The following is a 24,868-nucleotide window of genomic DNA, read 5'->3' on the forward strand; positions in this document are numbered from 1 at the left end:
CTTCCTCCGTATTTCTTCCTTTGTAAACAAACTACAAAGAGAATTAGGAAAGTGTCATTGTGTGCCGTTCCCAAGAGATGAGCATTAAGCAAAAGGCAGAATTGCTGCGTTCCTTGATATCGCTTGAAGCCATAAAAGACCCCTCCCTCTGTGATTATTATTAGCTGCCATGGCAGGGAATGTCATATTAGCAATGGATGCCCGCTAGTGAGCGAGATTGTCCTGAGTATGAGCCTGGCAGGGAGCTCTCTTTAACTCTAATTCACATTAGAATCCGATCGCCCCGCTAAGACCTCATCAGTTTTACGAGCGCTCGGCCCAGCCAGTCTGGCCATGTGTGTCCCATTGAGCCAGGCAGGCCTCCGCCATCACGCACCGCCATTACCACTCCTCCTTTTCATTTCCTACCGGCCCGGCTTATGGCGAGCGGATGGGGGGCTTGAAATGACTTGTCAGGTTAGGGTTACTCTTTTGCAAAGTATGCTGGTTATTATTCCACTATTTTTGCCATTTTTCATGAAATCATCAACCCATCATATTCTAAATTCCAACACATTTATTCCATTGTATTGTAGAAAGGAGTATCATGAAACAACAACTGAAATTGGAAGTCAACCCAAACATATTTTTTGGCCCACTAGTTGAAACACGGCATCGCAGCTCAGATTCAGAAAACAGGTCTGCTGTGATTGTTCTGAGCAGTCGTGATGTCATTTTCAGTCGACAGAAGACAAAATGGCCGCCCACGGAGATGGCTAAAAACGAGTGCATTTTGCTGCTTAACTCACAAACGCAAAATTAATCAGAATGCCGTATTTCAACTAGTGGGCCTGCTGGGAACATATTCTTGAAAAAAATATGTTTGGGTTTACTTCCGCTTTAAGGCAGTGAAAAGGAAATACAGCAACTAATTTCCAGTATGTGTAATGCTGTTGTCTGCCCAATAAAAAATCACGTATGACTTGTTCATGCCAAATTTTGACCCTATTTAGAGTTTCCTGTAAAGCACCAGCAACAACATGGCTTGTCGTATGTGCTAAGAAACTACACAGGGTTGTGTAAGACTTCACGTTTCAGATTAATCGAACAAGCTACGGGAACATCTTGATGGCAAATGTGATAGAGCAATGGGCCGTGGTGGCGCTGAACACGGGCTTACATCGATAAAATGTAGTGTGTGCACAGTTATATATATATATATATATATATTTATATATATTTATATACATATACATCCAACAAGATGTGTATACAGTCAACACTATTAAAACACCGAGAAAAAAACCTATAGCGCAAATGAAATTGTTGTACATACTCACTGGGCCTTGACCGACAAAATGGAGTGCAAATGTTAAGTACTGGCAGGATGTAAAGTACAAACACATTATGGGCAGGTATGAGCTTATAAAACACCGTAAAGCAGAGAGAATGTGAACAATCTTCACTCTTGTAAGCCCAGACCATTAGAAAACAAGTCATCACAGGGGGAAACGGTGGAAAATAAAAGGTCAAGCGTGACCTGATCACCGCTTTTAGCTTTGAGTCAATCCCTGCAGGAACATACTGTCCGATGAAGTTCTCGAATCTCCACTTTATGACAGTTTGGATATGTTCTCCTGCATTATGAACTGTTAAAAGTGTGCAGCGTAAAGAGCAATTATTTTTTGGCGCAATTTTTTTCACAAGTTTCTCCATTGGCTACCAGAACTGTCCATCAAAACAAGCTATTGTCAAGCCCTCTTTATCGACTGGATACGTCCCAGACCCAGTCAAAAGAAATTCAGTTTTCAGTTAACATCTGAAAAGTACATGCTCTTCTTTCCCAGAAAGTATTAAGTAGGGTACAGTATGAAAACGCATAAACAGACTAATCATCATTTATTTGGTTTTTATGTACCTTGGATATTGAACGTAAGAATAGAGGTAAGTATATTTTTGCTGAACTGACTCTAATCAATACATGCCGGTCACAATGGGTTCTCTTCATTAAATAAAAAGAATATATAATACTAAGAAAGACAAGAATGATTTCGTGAAAAAATACATATTAAGCACTTGTTGATCAATTCTATGTAATTTAATGACAAAGTGGACTCGTCATCCCAAGCATTGTTGAAAGATCATTTTACTCTTCTACCATTGTTAGAAGCAAATTGTGCAAGGAAAAGCACCGCCCACTAACAGGGAGGGTTTAAAATAATTTATCACCAGACACAAATATTGAAGAGTAATTTAGGCACTTAAGCAAAAATGTTGACACCCTTCAGTTAAAGAAATTAAAACACATTACTGTGAAACATGGACAAGGCATGGTTATGTTCTGGAGCTGCTTTGCTACATCCAGCACAGGGTGAATCTGCGCACGATACAATTATCATCCAGAATTTTCATTGTCAGAGAAATGCTACAAAAAAATTAAACAGCAAATTATGTTAGAACTGCATTACTGCGCTACACAAAATGGACAAACCTTGTTCATTTGCTATATTTAACCAGAATTTAATAGTATCGCGTTCGGGCAAAATAAACACCTACACTTAAATACGTCAGCACTGTGCATTGATTTTCATATAGAATCAATTAAATTTCACAAACTGGGTGGAAAGTGTATGAGCGCATAAAAAACTTTGGAGTACTTTTCTAGTTGGAAATCTTGAGGGGCGAACGCTGGCTGATTTGTCGCCACTCAGCAGTACTTTTCCCTCCTAATGCATTTTTAATATCCTTAATGACAGCAGAAGAATGATGTCATTAAGAGTTGATGTTGGGGACTTGAACTCTTCTTGAGGACCTTTCTTTTTTTTTTTTTTTTCTTTTTCTTTCTCGGTAATAATTTAATATAGATTAACGCCCCGTGGTAATGAGCAAGGCCGCCACTAAAAGTAAGATCAGGATATGTTCTTAATAAAGCAAGCGTCCATTTTAAGGCCACAAAAGAGACGAGGATTAAGTCTGTGTCCCTCCTGGTAATTTACCTACTGGACCTTGTGTGCCGCTCGAGTGTGAATCAATTTGTAAAGGATAGTTAAATTTCTATAACAACCTCCCCTTTCTTCACACTTGATGATCCCACATCAGCTATTAAAAAATAAAATGTAAAAATAAAAAAATAAAAAAGGCGTCTTACGAAGATGATCAAGAAGAAGGCCACTTCCTCGGGGATGATAAAACGAATGGCTGCGCCGAACGGACTGACCTCCCTTCCTGTGTTACCATGCATGTGTGACAAGCATAGAGAGACGCATAAACAAGAGTGGAATTTAAAATGAATAAAACAAGAAGGGGGGGGGCGGTTGCGAGGGGGGTGTTAGTGCTAGGACACTGATATCCCTTGGCAAAACTGTTTTATCATATTCAGCAAAGGAAGAGCCTTTATTTTATTGATTTAGAGGGGAGGGGGAAATCCCAGAGGCACTAAAAGGAACAGGCAATGATTAATGTCCCTCTCAGAAGGAGAAATTATATGGAATAAATTAAACTAGTGCGGCAGCAAATTGAAAAATAAGGATGTAAATGAGGTCTGAATGCTTAATATGCTATCAGGAAAAATAGTCAATGAGGCCCAAAAATGATGAGGGATGGCCAAAGAAACACGATATTAAGTCTAATGAGCGAGGCTACTGTCAAAATACACCTGTCAAATGGGATTCCACTGAAAAATGAGGAGTTTCAAGCGGTTGGAGGAACCAACCCTGCAAGAGGAATAGTCAGACATGGCAAAAGTACTCACATGAAGTACTTCAGAATTCTTGATACTTGTGAGAAAAAAAAGAAGTAGAAGCACTAATACAATGATTTTTGTAGTTGCTTATAATATGATAAAAGTGGAGTCGGAGTGGATTAATCAATGATGTCATTAATTTTTTTATTATTTTTCTTATCAGGGATCAGTATAGCGATCCATAGACAGCTTTGACGTAAAGAAATACTTTATTTCTGTGGACCGGCATAGGAATTCAACTCAACTTTATTATAAAATGCGTTTTAAGACGAGTTTTAAAAATAGACAGAAATAATGCCCCCTCTCTGATTCTAACGTTTAATGTTAGGTCATTTAAAAACAAATAAAATAATCTTCAAATGAACTCTGAAATGTACAGGCACCAAACACAACACAACTTCTGTGTTCTATTCATTTGAATTCAAAAAGTTCAGTGCCATCCAGGTCTTGATTTCTTCCAGACCGGACAAAATCGGCCTTAAGGGGAAAGCGTCCTTTTTGCTCAGCGGGACATACCGATAGATCTGACATCAGCATAGCAGTGAAAGGAAATACCATGCTTTCTTCAAATGGAACCCAAGGGCAGCAAATACAATGAAAACAGCAGGGGTCCCAAAATTGAACCCTGTGCAACACCATACGACAGTGTGGCACAGCATAATTCAGAGCAACAAACATAAAAAAGTTCTATCTGCCGGGTAGGATCCAAACCACTCTAGAGCGGAATCGCTAATGCCCACCTGGTACTGCAAACGAGCCAACGGCATACTGGGGTCAACCGTATTGAACGCTGCAGTCAGGTCCTTGATAAATATACTTAAGTACAATAACAAAGTATTTATATTCTATTACTTCCCACCACTGGGAATAGGAATGCGAGCGGCGCGAAAGCATGCAATATGCCCTTTTTAGAGTATATAATGGATTCATCAGCGTCTGTTGCCACGACGGCCAGCGCACTCTACTGTAATCACATGTAATGCAGGTTCGCATCATTTTGACGGGGAGAGGGGCCCTCGTGTTTATCACGGCCGGCATCTCATTTTTATATTGATGCAAACGTGCCGCGCTTCATTCGTCCCTTGTGATTTTTCTTAAAAAGGTCAAGTTGCTGAGAGAGCGTTACTGCAATATTTGTCAGTATGACTCGTCTGCATTGCAATTAATTCGTGCAGCGCACAACAGCACTTATCAGTCATTGCTCCGGCCCCTTGTTTATGGTAATTCACGTTCGGCTGAAGCTCCAGTTCTTAAAGGCCATGGGTTCTAGGATTTAGTTTTGAGGATTTGATTCCTTTATTCTATGAATTCATGTTTCTAAGAATTTAAGACACACAATAAGTTTTAATGAGTTACTTTTAAGGATCTGGTTTTCAAGGTTTGGGTTCTCAGGACCTGGTCCTCGAGATATGCGTGAAGGACTTCTGAAAGAGTTCTAAAAATGGAGGATATGGTTCCTCTGATTTGCATTTGAGTATTTGGTTCCATTGATACGTTTCTAAGAATTTGTTACAAATGTTTTAAGTTCTGATGACTTATCTCTAAGGATCTGGTTTCAAGGCATTGATTCTCAGGGCTTTGTTTTAGGAACTTTTAGGTCCTTTCCAAGGACTTGGTACAAAGGATTTGTTTCTAAGAATTTCGTTCCAGGAATTTGGTTCGAAGAGATTTATTCTCAGGACTTGATGTTATGTTCTTGTTACTTGAAAATTACATTCAAGGGACTTGGCTCTAAAAATTTGGCTCCAAAGACTTGGTTCCTAGAATTCAATCCTGAGGATTTTGCTGTGAAGGTATGGTGCTAAGGTTTTGTTCCAGACAATTTAAATTCAAGGTTTGTGTTTTGGGAATTTGGATAAATTTACTTGTTTCTATGGATTTGGTGCAAATGGTTAGGTTTTACGGGCTTATTCTAAGGATTTTGTTGTAAAAGCTTGAGTACAAAGAATTCGATTTTGGGGATTTGCATGTAAGGGCTTGTGTCTACGGATTTGATTCCACTGACTGTTTTCGATAAACAATTGGTTCATATATTTAGGTTCTAAAGACTTTGTTTTAAAGATTTAGTTTTAACTGCTTGGTTCTAAAGATTTGGTTCCAAGGACTTGGGTCTAATGCTACGTTCACACCAATCGTGGATGAGCGTTTTGCTCCGCTTTATTCGCTGGCGTTTGACCGCGGGAAATTTGAAACCTGAATTCCGTAAACGCTTCATTCGCGCACACCGGAGAGGGGAGGGGCTTCGCTTGGTAGTAGACGACGACAGCATTTTTCGACGCAATCAAGTGACCGACACTGTGCTAAAGCGTCTTGGTAAAGCTCAACAGCTGCAAACAACAAAAGAAAGTAAAAACATACCATGTATACCAAGCTCCTCGCTCACGGTTCTTTTCCTCCATTTTGAGCTCTCCACACAAAATCCGCTGAATGTACAGGATGCTGTGTGTGACGTAGTGCGCCCCGATGCTGATTGGCTGCCGCGAGGCGAAGAGGGAAAAAAGATCATTTGTTTTATCCGCGGCAAATGGACGTATTTTCGGTGCGTCCCACCGCTCCAAACCCATCATGCGCGCCACCCTGCACGTAACTGCGCCCGCCCGCACGAACTACATTGACTTCCATTGAATTGCACCGCCCTCGACGGATTTGGTGTGAATGCAGCATAGGTATTTGGTTCTAATGTAGATGTAAAACCTCCTCTCAACTGTTCAGGTTTGTCCCGCCTCTCCACCCCTCACAACATATGTCCCCTTATAAGGACAATTAAAATCAGTAATGAGTATAAAATGTTTATTTCCCCTAGTGGGACATTTCAAGGACTCGTGTTCTTTGCATTATGCTTGGAACCCAGGTTGTTGCGTCCATTGAAAATTATGGTATGTAATTATAATAACTGTTCTAAATGAATTTTAATGGAATTATTTACTTCATTTTTCTTGGTGCTTGGGGAGTGGCTTGTCTTTTAACTCTAGATGGCTAGACATTTAACACAGTTCCCTCACTCCGAATCTTCAATTATGACTATTCATCAATTTCATTTTGTCTGGAGTTGATTACTGGCAGATTTTGAGTATAAATGCCCTTGCAAATTGTCAAGCTTTTTTTTTTTTTTTTTTGCCAACGCCATTTAATATGAGCATAGCATGGTGTCAAACTATTTGTCATAGGAAAAAAAGAATAAAGTGCTATCTGCAGCTTTCATTGTTTTCACAATTAGCTGGCAAGCCGTATTTGGCGAACGGTGCCGGAGGTTGCGGACCCTCGCTATAGGGGCAGCCAATCCTCTCCGCTTGCTGTTTACATTTGACAGCCTTTCCGCTCGTCTGAAGGGTAAGCATCATCACCTTGCCTGCCTCAATGCACGGCTCATAAAACTAAAGAAGCTGCGTGTCAGCGAAGCGGCATCTGCTTAACTGATACACTTGCCGGTCACAATGTTAGGTACGCCTGCATTACACATGCAATACTCGCATTCGTATTTAAAAAAAAAAAAAAAAAGTCTGTTTTCACAAAAACAATGAAGCGCATACATTATGCCTGTGATGGCTCACAGTCACCAAAACTTTGCTCCACTCCACTCTACCAACACACTTAATTGTGCATTCACTGTATTAATTGTATTTACACGAGCGGTGCGCAGTTATATCGGCATCAAGGTCATAAAACGGGGTCGTTGACTTGGATTTCTCGATATGATGCCGTGGCGCCCTCATCCGAGCTGATTTTATTATGCATTAAGCATCTAATTGGTCGACCTCGCTGCTTACACGCCGCTATGCTGTCATAATCACACACACACACACACACACAAACGCATATAGAGTCTGCAGAGGTGATAGTATATGGCCCAGAGAGTATTTGTGTCAATGTCAAGTCAGGTGCCACACTCTAAAGGGTGATACGCTGACACTGAAGCCATTTGGCTCAATCTATAAGCCTTGCCTGAGTGACCACGTGTGTAGGTGTGTGTGCGTGGGTGTGCGTGTGCACGCGCGCACTTGAGTGCGTGTGTGTGAACAGATAACTCGTTGCCTCTATACAGTGGACTTGAACAAATTCACTTTGTTCGAGCTGCAAGACTGTCCTTAATGTCTTAAAGTCATGGCATGGAATTTGTATAGGAAATAGAAACAGATATTAGAAAATTGCCCTTAATTTCATGCAATTTTAAAGAAAAAATATATATTGGGATACAGTATATCTGTCTTTATCTGTCACTGTTTTGGGGGAAATTGTCAGTATCAAAAGTATTAGTGATATGGGTACTTGGTATCGGTATCGGTGACTACTGAAGAGTTGAGTACTCCTACTGGTATCGGTCTGAAAAAAAGTGGTATTAAAACATCCCTAGTTTAATAGATTGTCTTATAATATGGTGGAAGGACAAGTCATTCATCTCTGCACTAATAATCGAATCTTGGACATACTGTGGAGATGAAACTGCAATTTACAGATGAATGAATTACAATGTTTAAATGTTAAGTTGATGAAGATGTGAACCATGTAAAATTCTAATAAAAACAGAATACATTTTTTAAAGTCTAAAATATTTAACTCAATGTGTGTAAAGATATTTTTACCTGGTACAACATTTTTCCTTAACTAGAATGTAAACTGTCTGCTGTGCTTGGAACAAGATTGTAATTAAAAATATATATATGTGTAAAGAGTGGTACAAAAAAAAAAAAAACTTTATATAATTTTGAGGTAATTCTCTATTTTTCAATTAAATCAAATTGTATATTTAATACTTTTTATTATTTGTATTTACATTTATTTAAATGTGAAAAAAGTTAAACGTGTTTAAAAAGATTTGATTTTGAGATAATGATCATTGGTTGGAACAAATCTAATTAGTTTTATTAAAAACTATATATAGAAAAAAAACATTTTTGTTTTTTAAAGGTACATTTATTGTGTTCATCCAGACTAGATTGTGACAAAAGTACATTATAAAACAAATAGTCATAATGGTGAACTCATTTCATTTGCGCATGGATGCGTTGCACTTCCTGTGTAACCGCTGCATTAAGAAAAGCCTTTACTTGCTAAAATCCTTCCCTTGAGAAGTTTGTGCATTGTGATAATGTAGATATATATATATTTTTTTTAAAGTACTCATACCCATGTAGTTACCATGAAAAATCACATAAAAAGGGATCTGCAATGCAAAATATAACTTTCACCTTGACTTTTTCCGCTCTATTCTTATTCCAGGGTCCCACTATAAAGCTGTGTCTAAAGCACAGCGCCGGAATAGAAACATAAACGTAGCAGCGGCGTGCATTAAGCATATTGTAACATTCATCACTGTCAAGCGCAGAGTTTGTAAAGATTTAAATGCACTCAAGCGTGCACAGCCTTTCTCCCCCCACACCTCTCTTTTTTTTCTTTGTCTGTGGGTGGGAGGATACACTTGCCAGTTTATTAGGGACACTTGGATGTTACCATCAAACTGTTTGGCGACGCGCACTCAATTAAAGTTCAATTCCTGGGTCAAATTCGACGAGATGTTGTAACATCAGCAGCTTGTTAAAAGAGTCCAAAGGCAATCGGGGAGCGAATGTGGCGCCTGGCACTTTTAACATTAAAACAAATGGCCTAACCTTTCCAACAACCAGTGACAAAAAGAAAGGGGAAAAGAAAATGAAAGATAATGCTTTATTATGCGTCGAGCGATTCTATACGTGGAGTAATGAAATCATCAATAATGCCGCATGGGTGGCTCGTATTCCACAGCCCAAAAAAACATTTAAGGGAGTCGCCTGTTTTGCGTGGTCAGGATCAATTACATCGGTGGATTTAAATGAAACGCTGTAGGTCAATGATTCTCCAAGTGTGGTTCACCTTCCATTAGTAGTGCGCAGGCTCCCTCTGGGGGTACTCAAAAGAATTGCTGCCTAAGTACAGTTCAGTTGTATTCAACTTAACTTTAAAATATTTGCATTTCATTTCTAAGACAGGTTTTGAAGCATTTATAATAATTTATAAATATTTTTATAATTTTCATTTAACTTTGATGTGCAATAAATTCTAATTGAATCCTAATTTTATAGTGGCTTAAAATAATGGAAATAAAATCGCTCATTTTTTGGTGAACACTTAGACCTACCTACTGTATTTTAACGTTGTTCATGTTGTTGGTACTTGGAGTGCCAAGTATTTTTTTTATTTTGTTTAAAAGGTTGGAGAACTACAATAACACTGGGAAACACAGTTTTTGTTGAGTTAAGTCCGACAGCTGTTTTTAACCAATTTTTGGGCACGAAATCCAAAACTGATCTGAGTTTTTGAGCTAGAGTTACATGCTGTTTGCAAAACAAAAAACAGGGTAAAACAAAGTAGAAATTACAATGGCATGTTAAGAGAAAAGCCAGCAGTAATCCTCTTAATTGCTACTATGCTAGTTTTCTGTTTGCAGATATCGATAGTAGGCTACTGACCTATTGGGAGCCGCACACACCTCTCAGCGCAGTGTCTCATTTGTGACTGCACAAACAAGTTGCCATGAAGCTGTAGATGGGTCCAATCGTAATAGGTTGGCAAGTCTTACTACAGCTAATCAGTGGAATTTTGCTTATCTGGTAAGCTGTGGAGAAAAAAGTGCAATTTTGGAATCGGTATGCCAATTTTATTTTTAATCAACATAAAAACAATATAATTTCTTTTTTTTCAAATTGTTCCCTAGTGTAATACGTTTAATCATTTTTTTTTCTATGTAGAACCACAGAGCATAAACACGAGAGGTGTCCAGGCAACTGTACGACATTCTCGCTTTTAAGTACATGAGGGTGTAAGTGGGCGCAAGATTTACGAAATAGTGCCTGACAAACGCTGTAAACATCCTAACGCTTCTGAACGTGATGGTGCTTGATCTCCACGGGCCGGTGCCCACCTCCTAGACGGCGAGTGACTGGCGCGGCCATGTGGGGGGGTGTGTACGATGCAATCGACAGAACAAATGAGGGCAGCGGCGCCTGTCGCCTCGCACATTTCCCTGCGCTCTAAATAAGACAAAAGCGTGTTGAGGGGCAGGTGAGCAGAAAGCTCTTCGGAGGCGGCGAACATCTGGAGAGCGGTGCACCTCCACTGCACTGTGACCCTCGCCGCCATAAATCAGCCCGAAAAGTGATTATGATGAGGGCAAAGTGATCAAGCAAAGGAAATATCGGCACTTTTTTGCATAGGAGCCAGTCAGGGGAGGTGGCTTTTATGGCTCCTGCTCCACTGGCAGCGTACCTGCAACGTGGGCAATATGTGCAACGCTGCGGTATGAATATTTAACATACACACATTTCGCATAAAAAGTAGACGTGAAGTCATAACATGTGCATGCAGTCGTTTTTTTTTTTTAGATCCTGTTTATGTCTCGTAAAAAAAATAAAAATAAAATGGTTGCTTTGTATTTAGCTTTCTTCTTACGAAATGGCATTTCTGAAAAGACAAAAAAAAAACCAACAATGAATGTACATGAAATTAATTTGATTGGTACGTGTCGTAACTTTTTACTCACAATACTATGACTTTATCGTAACATTACGACTTTTTTCTCACTGTAATAAAAGTCAGATTTTTGTTTCATAGTATCCAACTTTTTTTTTTTTTTTTTTATTGTTACTCAATATTAAAGTGGAAATCAACCCTAACATATTTTTTTCAAGGCTACGTTACCAGCAGGCCCACTAGTTTGAAACACGGCATTCGAATTAATATTGCGTTTATGGAATATGAGTTGAGCAGAAAAATCCACCCCTTTTTAGCCATCTCAAGGGGCGGCCATTTTGTCACTTCTGTCGGCGTAAAATGACATCACAACTGCTCAGGGCTCACGTAACGACCAATCACGGCTCAGCTTCAGAAAACATTTCAGCCGTGATTGGTCGTTGCCTGAGCCCTGAGCAGTTGTGATGCCATTTTACGCCGACATAAGACAAAATGGCCGCCCCCAGAGATGTCTTAAAACGAGTGGATTAACTCTTATTCCACAAACGCAATATTTCTCAGAATGCCTTGTTTCAATTAGTGGACTTGCATAGAACATATTCTTGAAAAAAAATATTTTGGGCTTGTCTTCCGCTTAAAGACTGAATTTTGAGAGACTTTTTCTTGTAATGTTCATCTTTTTCTTGCTATATCTATTTTCTCAAAGAAATACTCTACTGGTTAATTCTCGTGGCCTTACGATTTTTGTTTCACAATGTTCCGACTCTCTACTTACAATATTACTCTATTCTTGTGAGCTTAAGACTTTTTCCCTCGTATGTCTTTCTTTCCCACAATATTCCAACGTATTTCTCCTTATTCTCCTGCTTTATACTAATAACATTCAGAGTTTTGGCGTGCAATATTTCAACTTTTCTCATAGCATTACGCCTTTTGTCTCGTAATTTCGTGCGACATCATTTTTATCACATTACGACTTTTCAGAAATTCCAATTATGACAACGCTATTATAAAAACAACCCTAAACTCAAGCAATGTGAGTTCATTCCGCCATTTGAGCAGTTTTATCGGAACCGGACGCACCACACCTTGATGTGATCAGTGATTCTGGAGACACCACGTCGCGACGTTTCCGCTCCAGTCAGTCCATTACACCGCTTCTCTCTTGTGTCCATGTAGTGATGATCTGAGCATGATAACTGGATCAATACTAGTGGTGTGGACCACCAGGGAGGAGCGGGGGGGCGGGTCGTAGTGAACACCACCTGCACCACCTCCACTTTGAAAGGGAAAATTGTCACTATAAGGGTATGTGGCGCTCATAAATGAGAAATATGTGGATTTTATGAAGTGTAAATTAGCACTCTCTCATGGATGGTTAATTTGATGTAAAAATATATTCAATAAATAGGAAGGAACGTCTTCTCGTCATCTTGTTGCAGCTTAGTTTAAGAACGAGCTAATGTATGATACGGTATATGTAACAGGGGTGCACCCAGTGAGATGTTCCTTGTAGTGGAAAGGAATTGCTTAATAGAAAGGCACACAGCTAATAACAATGTCCTCCGCGGCGGTGACAAAGACAAAGTGCTTGCGTTGGGGTGACGTCTGAAAGGTAGACTCGATGCCAGCCTTTGAATTTCACGTCCAGGAAGAGGCAGGCCGTCATTAAAATACTCTCATTTCTGTGTCAGGTGGACTTACAGGTAATCGATCATCTTGTCACACCGATTTAATTTTGTCTTTTTTTTCTTTTCTAAAGTGAATCCCATTCCATTCCAATTTAACTTGGCGCTGGGGAGGAAAAAAGGGAAAATGTCTCTGGCTTTTTCGAGGCTGATGTTGTCATGTTAGGTTATGGTCGTCGACATCAACAAAAAGGGAACAATGCAATCTGTTCATGTTCATTGGCATATGACACAAAATGGGTGATAATTATCAAAAATAAGATTTTATAGTCATTGGTGGTAATATTACAAAAAAATAATAATAATAATGTTGCAGATTAAAGCTGACGTATGTAACTTTTGTTGTCATTTTCATCCAAAACAATACTGGAGGAAATGGCACAGTGCTGATTAAGCCTACCGGCTCCTCTAACATTTTTTTCAACTTTATTTAGCACATTTCATCCACAAGACAACGCCATGCTCTTCACACAACCAAAAGCACATCTAAAAGCATGAACAAACACAACAACTGAAGAACAACAAAAGTAGCTTCTTAAAATTACTGATGGAATATACAGTGACATTTATGCACATTTACAAACAAAACATTTAAAGATATTTAAAAGCAAACAAAATAGATAACTAAAAAGTAGCGCCGATGGCAACTTATTCCGTTGGCGTGCAGCATAACAGCTGAATGCCGCTTCACCATGTTGGCTTTGAAACTTGGGCTCCACTAACAAACATGAATATGTGGACCTCACAGCCCTACTAAGTTAACAAATGTGAATTTATTATGTTTTATGACTTTTTACAAGTTTTAAATTCCTATAACATTTAAGGGACCATGTGGATTAATTGGTGTTTGGAATCCTTAAAAAAAAAAAAAAAATTATGCTGGACCTAAAAGGTTCGCGAACTCCTATTTTAAAAGGCATCTGCGCGCTTCGTGTCAGTGGCGCTGCCCCTCAGCCTGCAGCCTTTCTCGGCCCAGAGTTGCCATGGCAGCAGGAAAAAAAAGGAGTTTCCCGCAGACTGCGGCGTTGATTAGCGGGCCGCCATCCCAGCATGCCTCACTGTGACAAATGACTGACTTGGAACAATATCTAAGGCGATCAGGACAAAGCAGCCAGCATTTCAAGGCTCAGCAAGATTGTAATTCTCATTAGACTTTGAGAACAAAAAAAAATAAAAAATAAAAAAAAAAAGTTCCAGTTGGCATTTTGTCCCATCAAGTGTTTCGTCCATCGGCGAAATAAAAGCAATAAGGGAAAATGATTAAAGTGATGATAAAGGCATGGCGTCTAAATCACTGTGGCGCCACGTACGGGATCTATATGTCAGCGAGCTGCCATTTTCCCCCCTCTTTCTTCATTCTCTCTGCATGAGAGGCGAGAGAAAAAGAGAGAGAGTGGCATTAAAAGGTAGAAAGCGAGGACGCAAATAGGCCTTCAGCTTTAGCGTTATTAATGACTCCTCAAAAAACGCCCGACTTTTCCAATCTCTGGGAGAAGCGCATGAGGGAGTCTACAGATGAAGCTGACCTTCACAATGTTCTCTGGTCTTTAGTTAAGAAATTCACTCGCCATTATGGCGTCATTAAGGAAACAAGGATAAAATTACTCCATGCTTAATGGCCTATAGGATCCCCCAGCAAAATTTGCTTCAGATCTCATAAAAAGAAAAAAGGAAAAAAAAAGTGTGTTTCGCACACCCCAATGAATGATGAGCACTTTAACGCAGGCCGTTAAAATGTGGGAAATAGATATTGGACAGCCAGGAGGACTCAACTTTTTCCACACTCGGAATTTACACGAGGCTTTTCTGCCCGATAAATTCCAGCGTGTCTCCATTCAGGTGTCCAAACTTGTGATTGATTTTTAAGGAGGAGGCAGCTGTAATGCACCGCTAACAAACAGGAGCGCATGTTCGGTTTCAGCTCATATGACATGAAATGTTTTCGAGCATGTTTTTGTTCAACTCGAAAGGCCACTCATAAGGCCATTGATCAGCTATAGCACAATCTGATGAGATCCATTTCAACAATTTGCCTGTTCAAACATATTAGCCTAAAATCACAGTTCGCTACTGACCTTGGTTTCAAGGTCATGATTCAGTTAGGGAAGTACTGCAACCAGTACTTTTAGTTGCTTTTATTTGTGTAGACATGAACGCATTAGTTGGCATTTCAAACAAGCCACAACCAAAAATGCAGACTGGCAGCAGTGTCTTCTCCAATGAAAGAAAGATTCTTAGTTCAAAGAAATATATAAGTATCTATGACAACGTAGAACCTTTCTTTTCAGGAAAGTGCTACATTATAAAATATTTTCTCAAAGGTTCAAGCAGTAAATTGTCCAATAAATAAAGTATTCCCAGACGAATTGAATATTAAAATATATACTCCATAACAGCCCATACAACATACATCTTGAATCTTTTCTTTTTAGGAAAGTGCAGCATCATAAAATAATCAAATTAAAAGCTGCAAACTGATAGCAGTAAATTGTCCAATTAATCAAATATTCTCAAATTACCAGAATATATATATAAACATATATATATATATATATATATATATATATATATATATATATATATATATATATATATATATATATATATATATATATAAGCTTTAGAATGAATAACATCTTACATTTTTTCTGTTTAGCAAAGTGCAACATCCTAAAACTTGTTTGAAAACTGGAAACTGCTAGCAGTAAGCCCCCCACCCCAAAGAAAATTTTAGATTCTCAACTAACCAAAATATTTTCAATATACAGAATATAGAATAAGTAACAAAGAATAAATATTTTCTGCAGTAAATTGTCCAGCAAATCAGATATTCTGTAATATAACACTATTCATTGTATATACTGTATTTAAATTTGTGATTCTAAAATCTTAAATCTTTTTCAGAAAGTGCAACATTAATGCCGTAGCATTCTTCTGAGGAACCATGACGTCCAGCCGTTTATTGAACACACATCCAAAAAGAGAACACTCACAAGGAACTGCTGAAGGCTACTACTCACGCTCACACGCAGACTCAGCCAACAACAGGTTATGATGTCACTCACCAGCCACATTCTCATATATACAATACAGTGCCATTTTTCTAGATTTAAACACTAGCGGGCGCTGGATTGGCTTAATGGCATTTCACTTCATTTCAATGGAAATTGAATTGAGCGTGCATAGAATCGAAAGCCGATGCGGGGTTGTCTTAATAGTGCATCTGTGGACGAAGAAAAATGTCACCGCGGGCTATTGGAGCTTTTCATGGCCGCACTTTGCCGAGCCGCACCCCGCTCTCATTTGCGCCACTTATTACCTGCTGTCGTAACGCCGGCCCGATGCCGCGCAAAGATCCAGACTTCTCGTAAAAAGGTGGAGGATGGTGCCGCAGAGAGGTGCTGTGTGTTTGTGCGCGCGCGTGTTGTGTGTGTGTGTGTGCGCGTGTGCGCGCCTGCGCTAATGGCATTTGCTCTCTTTAAACTTTAATCTTTCCTATTAATTCGCTGCAACTGGAGAATGTACGAGAGTTAATGTCCCATGAACGTGTTTCTCACTCCGCAATCTCTTCAAGCTAATTACCTTCAGGTGCTAAATGGTGGGAAATTGCCATCCATTTGGATGAGAAAAAATTTCACCCCCTGCTCCCTAGCGAAACATTTTTTCTTGCCGGGCACATTAAGGAGAAAGAAGTGGCGACAGGGCAGACCTCCACGAAGGTAAACAGTCCTCATAAAAGTAACTCTTCCTGGGCTTTTTTTTTTTTTTTTTTTAGTTTTTATTTTCAGCACGCAGGCCATGGTGGAGGTCAGTCGGAGGTCGGCAGGTGCGCCTCTTGATAAAGCGCGGTGCCGAACAGATGTTTGATTGGCATGAATCATCCAAACAACCCATTAGGAAGTTATGATGTGAAAGGATGCCTGCGCAGCGTGCCCGGGACACTTTTTAATTCTTGCAACTCGCATGGCTATTAAACTGGCAAACTTTGGCGAACTCTTGAAAAGGTCCGTGCCGTAAGACCAAACTTCAATAACATCTCACTGTCATGAAGCTGTTGCGCATAACAGCCGGACTGCAATTGTCTCGGAAGTCTTAATTGCACCACCAAATAGAAATGTCACCAAAAGTATACGTAAGGAACTAATTTGTCACATGTTTACGGAAATGAATGTTAAATTAGGCTCTTATTCTGTTGTATGACGAGCAACAGGTGAATTGCACCTTCTGCCATCTAGTGGACGAGCATTCAGTTGTTCTGCCTGTCACTATAGATCGCTGGCATAGACAGAACATACACTCTCAAAACAGTTGGGTTACAAATAACACAATTTGGGGTCAAAAAGGGACCGATCCACTAATTGGGTCAATTTGACCCACCTTCTTGCATTGTTTTGTACAAAACAGCCCAATTTTCTGCCAGAACAACCTTAGAAAGTTCGGTCAAATTGACCCAAGTAATGGATTGGTCCATTTTTGACCCAAAATGGTGTTATTTTTAACCCAACTGTTTTTAGAGTGTATAGTATAGTATTAGGAGAACTGAAAGACTTTTCCATTATGTTTTGAATATTATACTGAATAACACTAAATGCACTAATATGACTACAGTGGAACCCTGCATACTCACGGTTCGGCTCCTGCTGACCTCATTGGGGTCATGGATCAGCTGATGCCTGACTTTTAGGTCGCCAGCCAAACACAGGGCACATAGAGACAAACAACCACTCACATGACACCTACGGACAATTTCGAGTCTTCAATGAACCTAAGGTGCATGTTTTTTGAAACGTGGGAGGATGTGCTTCCCACTTAGTCCACCGGGCCACCTATCGTCAATATAAATGATCATAAATGTGTAAATACGATAGTAGCAGTGTTCAATTGAAAAAGCAGCCTATTTAACAGTATCGTCAGGTGCATGTTGTTGTTTAGGCATGGTTGCCATTAATGTTTTCAAGTTAATTCCTACTTTGGAGCCGTCGCTCGCTCACTCTGGGGAAGAGTGGGGAAAGATGCATCATGGGAGGGGAGTAAAAAGGCCAGCTGGGATGGGTGGGCCACGTTGTGATCACTCACCTTCATCCCTGATTTGTAGTCATTATACCGACCAGCGTTTGAAGATCAAAAACAAGGACAGGGAGAGTGATTGGGGACAGCACACGAGAGAGAGAGAGAGAGAATTTTTGGTGGGGGTGGAGTGAAGTAGGGGGGCAGCGGGCCGGTGTCCCAGTCGTAGAAGGCGGTGGCGGGTGGGCGAGTGGGTGGGGTCGGGAGGAGGGTGGATAAGGGTGATAGCACCCTAAAACCAACCAAGCTGCAAAAGCAATGAATATTAAATCCCGGCAAGTCTAAATAGCTGCAGCGTCTACGTGAGGCATTACTGTATTATAATTTCAGATTTTGTCAACAGGGCGCGTCCAAGTGATAAAGTGATAATCCCGTCGTAAATGTTGGGGGGGGGGGGGAAAATAGGCCGCTTTTGCAATTGGACAAATGCAAATGAGAGCGTCTTTTATTGTGATAAGACAGTCCAAATGCAGAGTGTAAATGTTTGGAGGCCCGGCATAAATGAGCCCAAACCCTCACTGTGCCCAAATCCAACCCCGACTGTTTCCCTCCCTTTTTTTAGATTTAATTATCTTTTGTTGTTCTTTTTATCTACCTTCAAGGATTGTCCTCGGTGGGGGGTTAAAGGAATGGGAAGTGGAAAAGACGAGGGGGCGTCTGAGCGTGAGCGCGGGCCTTGTTTGCCCTCCGTTTTTGATCCCGCCGCTCACGACGGCACAGCGGGAACTTCAATTCCAAATGAACGGCGCGCCTTTAAATAAATAAAGAAATGTGGAGAAAACAACAACATTGGCGCCGTTCCAAATGAAGTGAAAGTCTTTAACGGCCCCGCCGAGAGAAACGTCTCTTTAGTTCAGCTTAGTTGAGGTCGTTTTGGCTTCATTTAAACGCCCGTGTTTGATGATTTCTAATAAAATCCTAATTTCAAACCAGTTAGCCCGCAAATGTATGCAGACTCGGAGCACAGCCGTTAAAAGCAACAGCACCAAGACTTTTTAGCATTGTTGGCAGGGGGTGTGGGGGGGGGGGGGGTGACAAATTTAAAGCAACACTGTAACAACATGGCCTTCTGCTCCTTTTTCTGCTGTATAATACAAACACACACAGAGAAGAGTAGCACTACTGACTCAGTTAACTGCAATTGTAATCCGAGGATAAAGAATATATGCCTATCTGTGTTGTTATTGTGTCTGTTTGACACTATAACACTGCGACACGGATGATATTTGCTAGCCCATCTAAGGCGATTGTTGGCTTTAAGCTAAACTGAACATCGTAAGTCAAAGCTTTGTGTTTGTTTTTGTTTAGTTTGACTGCAAAGTTCAACCTTGGAGTGACAGTAAACAGATTTAAGACTTTTTTTTTTTTTTTTTTTTTACCTTCTTCACCTTTAATTTATGGAAGAAGGACTTTTTAAAAAAGTTTATTTACTGACAATATCTGCCGCTTGTTGTGAAATGAGCAATTAGCTTCTCAGCGTGTCAGCTTGTACATATAAGATTTGGCACTCAAAAATATGGAAAGCCTGCACTTTGTATTCATATTTTTCATTTGACAATTGGTGTTGCACGTGTTTCTATTGTAGCCTAAGGGCTGACGTGCAAACAAAAGTCGGATTTGAACTTTTGGAAAGAAAAGTGAAGGTGTAACGCCACTAAAACATGGCGGCTGCGACGCTTGGCCTGCCGCGCTGCCAAACCTGTCACCATTTAGGCGGCGATAACGCCGCCGGTAATTGCGTTTCCGGGAGAGCGGGAGCAGATGAAACATGCGGTGGGGCAGATACCGCCGGCACGCCGCTCCCTTCTCTTGGAAAATTTCATTTTTCCACAAGGAAGCCATGAATGCTAAGGCTGAATCCAAATCCCGTTTTTTCTCTCTCACTCGCGCACTCCCCCTCTGCACTTTATCAGTGTGTGGCCCACCAAGTGGGGAGATGGAGGTAATTCATTCAGCTGAGACTCACCACCCTAATCCAATTTCCAGCCTCCCCCAGCAAGAGATAATTACAAGTATTAAAGCTGTTAGGACCAGAGGGGGGCTTCTCTGCAACTCTGCTGCAGGCCCTGCAAGTATCCACAGAGAAGAAAAAAAAAAAAGCGGGGGTTCAGATGGGCGACGCCAAGCTAAGGTATTGTTCAAAACTAAGAAAGTGTGTTAACTAATGAGGCAAAGGGGCTCTCGAGGTATAAAAGGACACCCGTAGCCTCATGTCATAACACACCGCAGGAGCTCTTCTTCTTAAGCCTGCGCGAACAATCACTCATTTCATGTGTAAAGACAAGCGGGCCTTCTTGCGCCGTCACTATGCATATAATCGCCTTTGGAATGTCCACCTTTAACGCCGTACGGACCTCGGGAGATGCGCCGCACTTCATAAATATGCGAAACAGAGACATTTGAAGTTGAAATGGCGATAACTCCACCGATATTTAGAAGTCATATTTTCGACAACTAATTGTCTTAACCATTAATCACATGACGTCGTGTCTATCGTTGTAGGAATAAAACCAGAAAATGCCATACGTGCTCGTCCCGGGGAGTAAAACTGAAAGACAAAAAGAACGGGAAGGATCTCGTAACCGTACATCATCATCATCGTCGCAAAAATAAAATGAGACAACATAACTGTCCATCACGGAAATCAAACCTGGAAATAAGGAAATGGCGTAAATGTGCCTCATCACTAGCGCAGAATTAACACGGGGGAAATGTCATGGCTGTCCATCATCGCAGCGGTAAAACGAGAAAAGGTCACTGTCCGTCGTGACACAAATACATTTTACTCTGCTCGACCCCTGCGGAAACAGGAGTTCATAACATTCAGACAGGGTTTCCCCCCATTCTGTTTAAAACCAGTAGTTGGTGAAATGATTGTGTCACTTGCTTGGAAATCGGAAAACTACTGGCCTGGCCCGGCCTGCATATTGGAGCGCAATCCGCCTTTTCATTGAGAGTCTCTCTTTGTTTTTCTTCCCAATCGTCCAAGTTTGACTCCTGAGATTCAATCGGCTCTAATTAACGGAAGCGGACGTGGCATTCTCCCGTTGAGTTCCCATTCAGCACTTCCACAATAGGACCTTCCGTGAAGCAGAACCGGGAAAAGCAACATGCTAGGCAATGAATGGAACCGTCTTTTTCACCCTCTGTAAATGAGAGAAAAAAATCACATTAACAATTTTTTTTGTCTTGCTTCTGTCCAATAGCATACATAAAACTTAATTACATCATAGATGAGCTGAATATGTTCCAAGTCACACCCTAAGATATGCATCGCATATAATTAAAAAATTTGTTGTAATCTTTGAATCTCAAACTGAAGAAACTAAACTAAAGAAGCTAAAGGTGTGCCAGAATTGATTAAAATTGTTTTTTTAGGTTGCTCTAAGAAGCTCCTTCCTGATTCCTGAATGTAATTTTTAAACCCTGAATGCTATCTAGCTAAACTAATTCAAGTCAAAACGGCACTAAATGTTTGATTTGCAGTCGATTTCTATTCAAATAATAAATGTGCAGACTGCATGAAACAAGTTGAAAAATAAAATCGATTATTTCATTTCGGTAATATTTGTGTTTTCGATGAAACATTATTTACAGCTCATCATGTCCTCCATGAATGAAAATAAAATCCTTCATGGCATGCTGTAAAAAAACAAAAAAAAAAACAATGAACATTTTGACCAATGAAAATAGTCCATTTAATACAATAACATGTTGCTTAACTTTCTGTACGATTTCGACTAGATTCCAGTGCAAACTTGATAGATAACTTGATTTTCTGCATTTTGTTAGCAGGGAGGTCGAAATGTCCTCAAAGCGACATCGTGTCCCACCAAGCAGCAAGTTTGAAGGGGCCCCATCCTCACTTCAGCTTCATTTCTCTGCTCTTCGTTTACACTCTCTCTCTTTTCGGAACAGGGGAACTGCTTTTTGTCCCCATGGGCGACCACGCCGGCCACTTCCTTGCACGTCGGGCGAGCAAGCGGTGGGATGCGTCACTCCAAAAAGTGAGGGTAAGCTCATTTCAAAACAATATAAAAGTGTTACTTGTCTATCCAGTGGACTTTAAGAATCCATTGTGTGCCGAAGCACAGGTGGGAATGAAGGCTGGTGTAATATATCTTTTCTGAAGGGGATTTACAATGCAGCCGGCAACAGGAGGCCGGCGATGATGTGCAGTCAATATACTGTACAGGTACCCCCGCCCCCACCCCCCAATAAAGGCCTCGGCCTTCTTTTCACCGCGTGATTTACCGAGGAGGCTCGGCGGTCGCTCTTGTCAAGCCTGCGTCAGTCCAATCCTGGTGTTTGGAGGCCCTCGTTTTTAAGCGAGTTGTTCGCATTGGAATGCTCAGGAGAAAGAATTAGAATGAGAACTGAGATGTTGTTTTTTTTTTTTTTTTGTCTTGATGAACTCATTTTTATTTAAGGTCACCTGACTCTTTCTCTAAGAGGGTAGAGCCAAAGAAGGACTTGATTCTGGATTCGTTAAACTGGTCCAAAGAAGCCCATAAAATGGAGATAATGCAAAACTTTGCAGTATTTAATTTAAAAAAAACAAAAAAAAACAATAGCGGAAAAGTTTTTCTTGTGTAATTTTTAGATTTGACAATAAAATAAAAACACTTAAGTAGAGACATTCAATTAAAATGTTAAGTTTAGGGCTGAAACTGGTCGAATTTTTTTTTTTAATCGGAGATGCAAATAAACTTTTCTAGATGCTAGATGATAGAAACTTTGCTGATTCTGAATCTGCCCTTATTTTTCTGTAGCACGTCAGGTTTTCATTAAAACAACAACAATAATAATGATATAATGACAATAATACGTAATATAATAAATCTAAAAAACCTGATATGCTAGAAAAAGTAGACATTCTTTAAATCGGCGTCAAAAATACGGTTTGTCACTCATAAAGCCGTCTCCGATTAAAATTTGCTGCTGACCATTATTTTAATAATCAATTAATCTGTAGTTTTTGTTTTTATTGATCAACGAATTGGATTAAGAAAATCATAATGTCCATTTCTTTATTAAAAAGCAAGACATTTTTTCAAATTGACAGTGCAGAAAACGCAAAAACATAAATGTTTCAGATTATGCCCCATGACTTGTCAGAAAATTAGCAAAAATGTTGACCACTGCTTTTCAAAGTTAAAGCAGATGTTTGCAAATGTCTTCTTTTGATTCAACACAAAGATTCAGTGAAATCTTTAGTAAGATTTCATTCAAAAGATGTAGCCAAACACCAAAAAAATACGACATTATTCGTTTATTTATTCATTTATTTTACGTGTTTATTTGATTGTTTTAGATTTTTGTCATTACAATAAATGTCATCAATGTGGCTTATCAAATTACAATACAGAATAGGACATTTTAATAGCAGAACGTTAACTTTTTATGGGGCACCATGTTGATGAAATGCTCCTTTTTACCAACTGACTCCCGTCTCCTGCATGAACTGACCTTTTCAGTTCATCAATAAAGTTTGCATGGGAAAGTTGTGATGGGGAGGACCTGGCTGGACCATCATTAAAATGTGTTGACAGCCACGGGGGGTGGGGAGGGGTAGCGGCATGTTACTACTCCCACCATTTTTACTTTTTTTGATCTGGTGGCAGAACCAAACTCAGACGTAACGTCATCCTCATCCTCAACGCTACTTCACTTTTTGCTTTGTCCGACAACTCTGATTCATCATGAGGTCATCCGTAAGGACTTTGGGACCCGAGGGCGATGGTTGGAGCCCACTGGGGCTCAAAAATAGCAACTAGATGTTGGAGGGATGATATTCTGTGATGTCGGTCTTTTTGAGTGTGGGGGTGGGGGAGTTCTAATCAGTAAAAGTAAACGAATGAGTTGAAGAAGTATTACGAGTGTTAAAGTCTCTAAATGCAACTTTCATTACAGCAAATTATTAGCGGGTCACAATGTGCAAGGACGACAGAACAATTGACCTCATTTGCTCTTAAGGATTTTTACGCAGAAAACAATGTCCATTTTTTTTTTTGAATAGTAAGCTTTATTTTGTATGTATCGTTATTCTAACTAAAGAAATATATATTTTTTTCATCATTATCAAGAACGTTTTGATTCTTTTCATTCTGCTTCGTATTGCAGATATTCTTAATCAGCATTAGGTGAGTTCCTCTACTAAGTAGTGACTTGAGTGAAAATGACTTTTTTGAACAGCAACCCAAAAAGTTGCACACTGCAGCTTAAAGCGTACTGTTAATGTTCACATAATGCATGTTGTTACTCTGGCTTATAATAAATAGTAATTCAACATTTAGCAAGATTAAGTCTATTAATATTTTGTATTTTTTTAGGTGGTGCTTAGTGTAAAATTTTGAAAACCACTGCCCTAAATAAGATAACATAAAAAATGTAATCAGTAAAGTACAAATGTAGCTAATAAATGCAACTGAAAAAGATGATATGAGTAAATTGTGAATCTAGCGTAATGTGAATGGTAAAATATAAAAATAATCGTTTGGAATAATAAAAGATTGACAATTTAAAATAATTACTAATAAATTCTAAAAACAATTATATAACAATACTTACAAAATCATTTATATTTAATGTATTTTTTTCAAGGCTATATTGCTTAGTGGTGGACGCTGTAAATGAAATTGAGCATACTGTACTCATATACTAGTCTTCTACTGCCCTCTAGCGGTAAAAAAATAGATTGCAGACACCGCGGGCTTTCCATAAGACTTCCCTTTAGGCTTGAGCCAATGTGTCATAAGTCTTAATGCTGGATTTTTCCTGGACTTAGTGTCACCATGGCAACGGTAGAACAATACAGAAAATCAAGTCCAAATACTCGAGACAAGTGTCGCTTACATCTGTTTCCTTTGTGTTCCAGTGGCTCTCGCTTTATTGCAAGCGCTGTGTGACACACATACACACACTCGCGCCCTCAAAGAGACACAGTGTC

General features: G+C 39.8%; 1 protein-coding gene across 13 annotated transcripts in view; it reads left to right on the forward strand.

The window, feature by feature from the left end:
- The window catches only part of fbxl15 (F-box and leucine-rich repeat protein 15), a 147,807-nt gene that overhangs the window by 107,992 nt on the left and 14,947 nt on the right, over nucleotides 1-24,868 (forward strand). For 7 of the 13 annotated variants that reach the window (XR_015082466.1, XR_015082457.1, XR_015082462.1 and 4 more), the window contains exons 9-10: nucleotides 15,757-15,900; nucleotides 21,838-21,932. The gene's annotated coding sequence lies outside the window, so the exon portion shown is untranslated. The remainder of the gene's footprint in view (nucleotides 1-15,756; nucleotides 15,901-21,837; nucleotides 21,933-24,868) is intronic. The other 6 variants (XR_015082459.1, XR_015082464.1, XR_015082454.1 and 3 more) reach the window with 2 other exon arrangements.

This window comes from Filicampus tigris, chromosome 19 (assembly GCF_054856515.1).
Source record: "Filicampus tigris isolate MCC_2025a chromosome 19, RoL_Ftig_1.0, whole genome shotgun sequence".
In the NCBI taxonomy this organism is placed as follows: Eukaryota; Metazoa; Chordata; class Actinopteri; order Syngnathiformes; family Syngnathidae; genus Filicampus; species Filicampus tigris.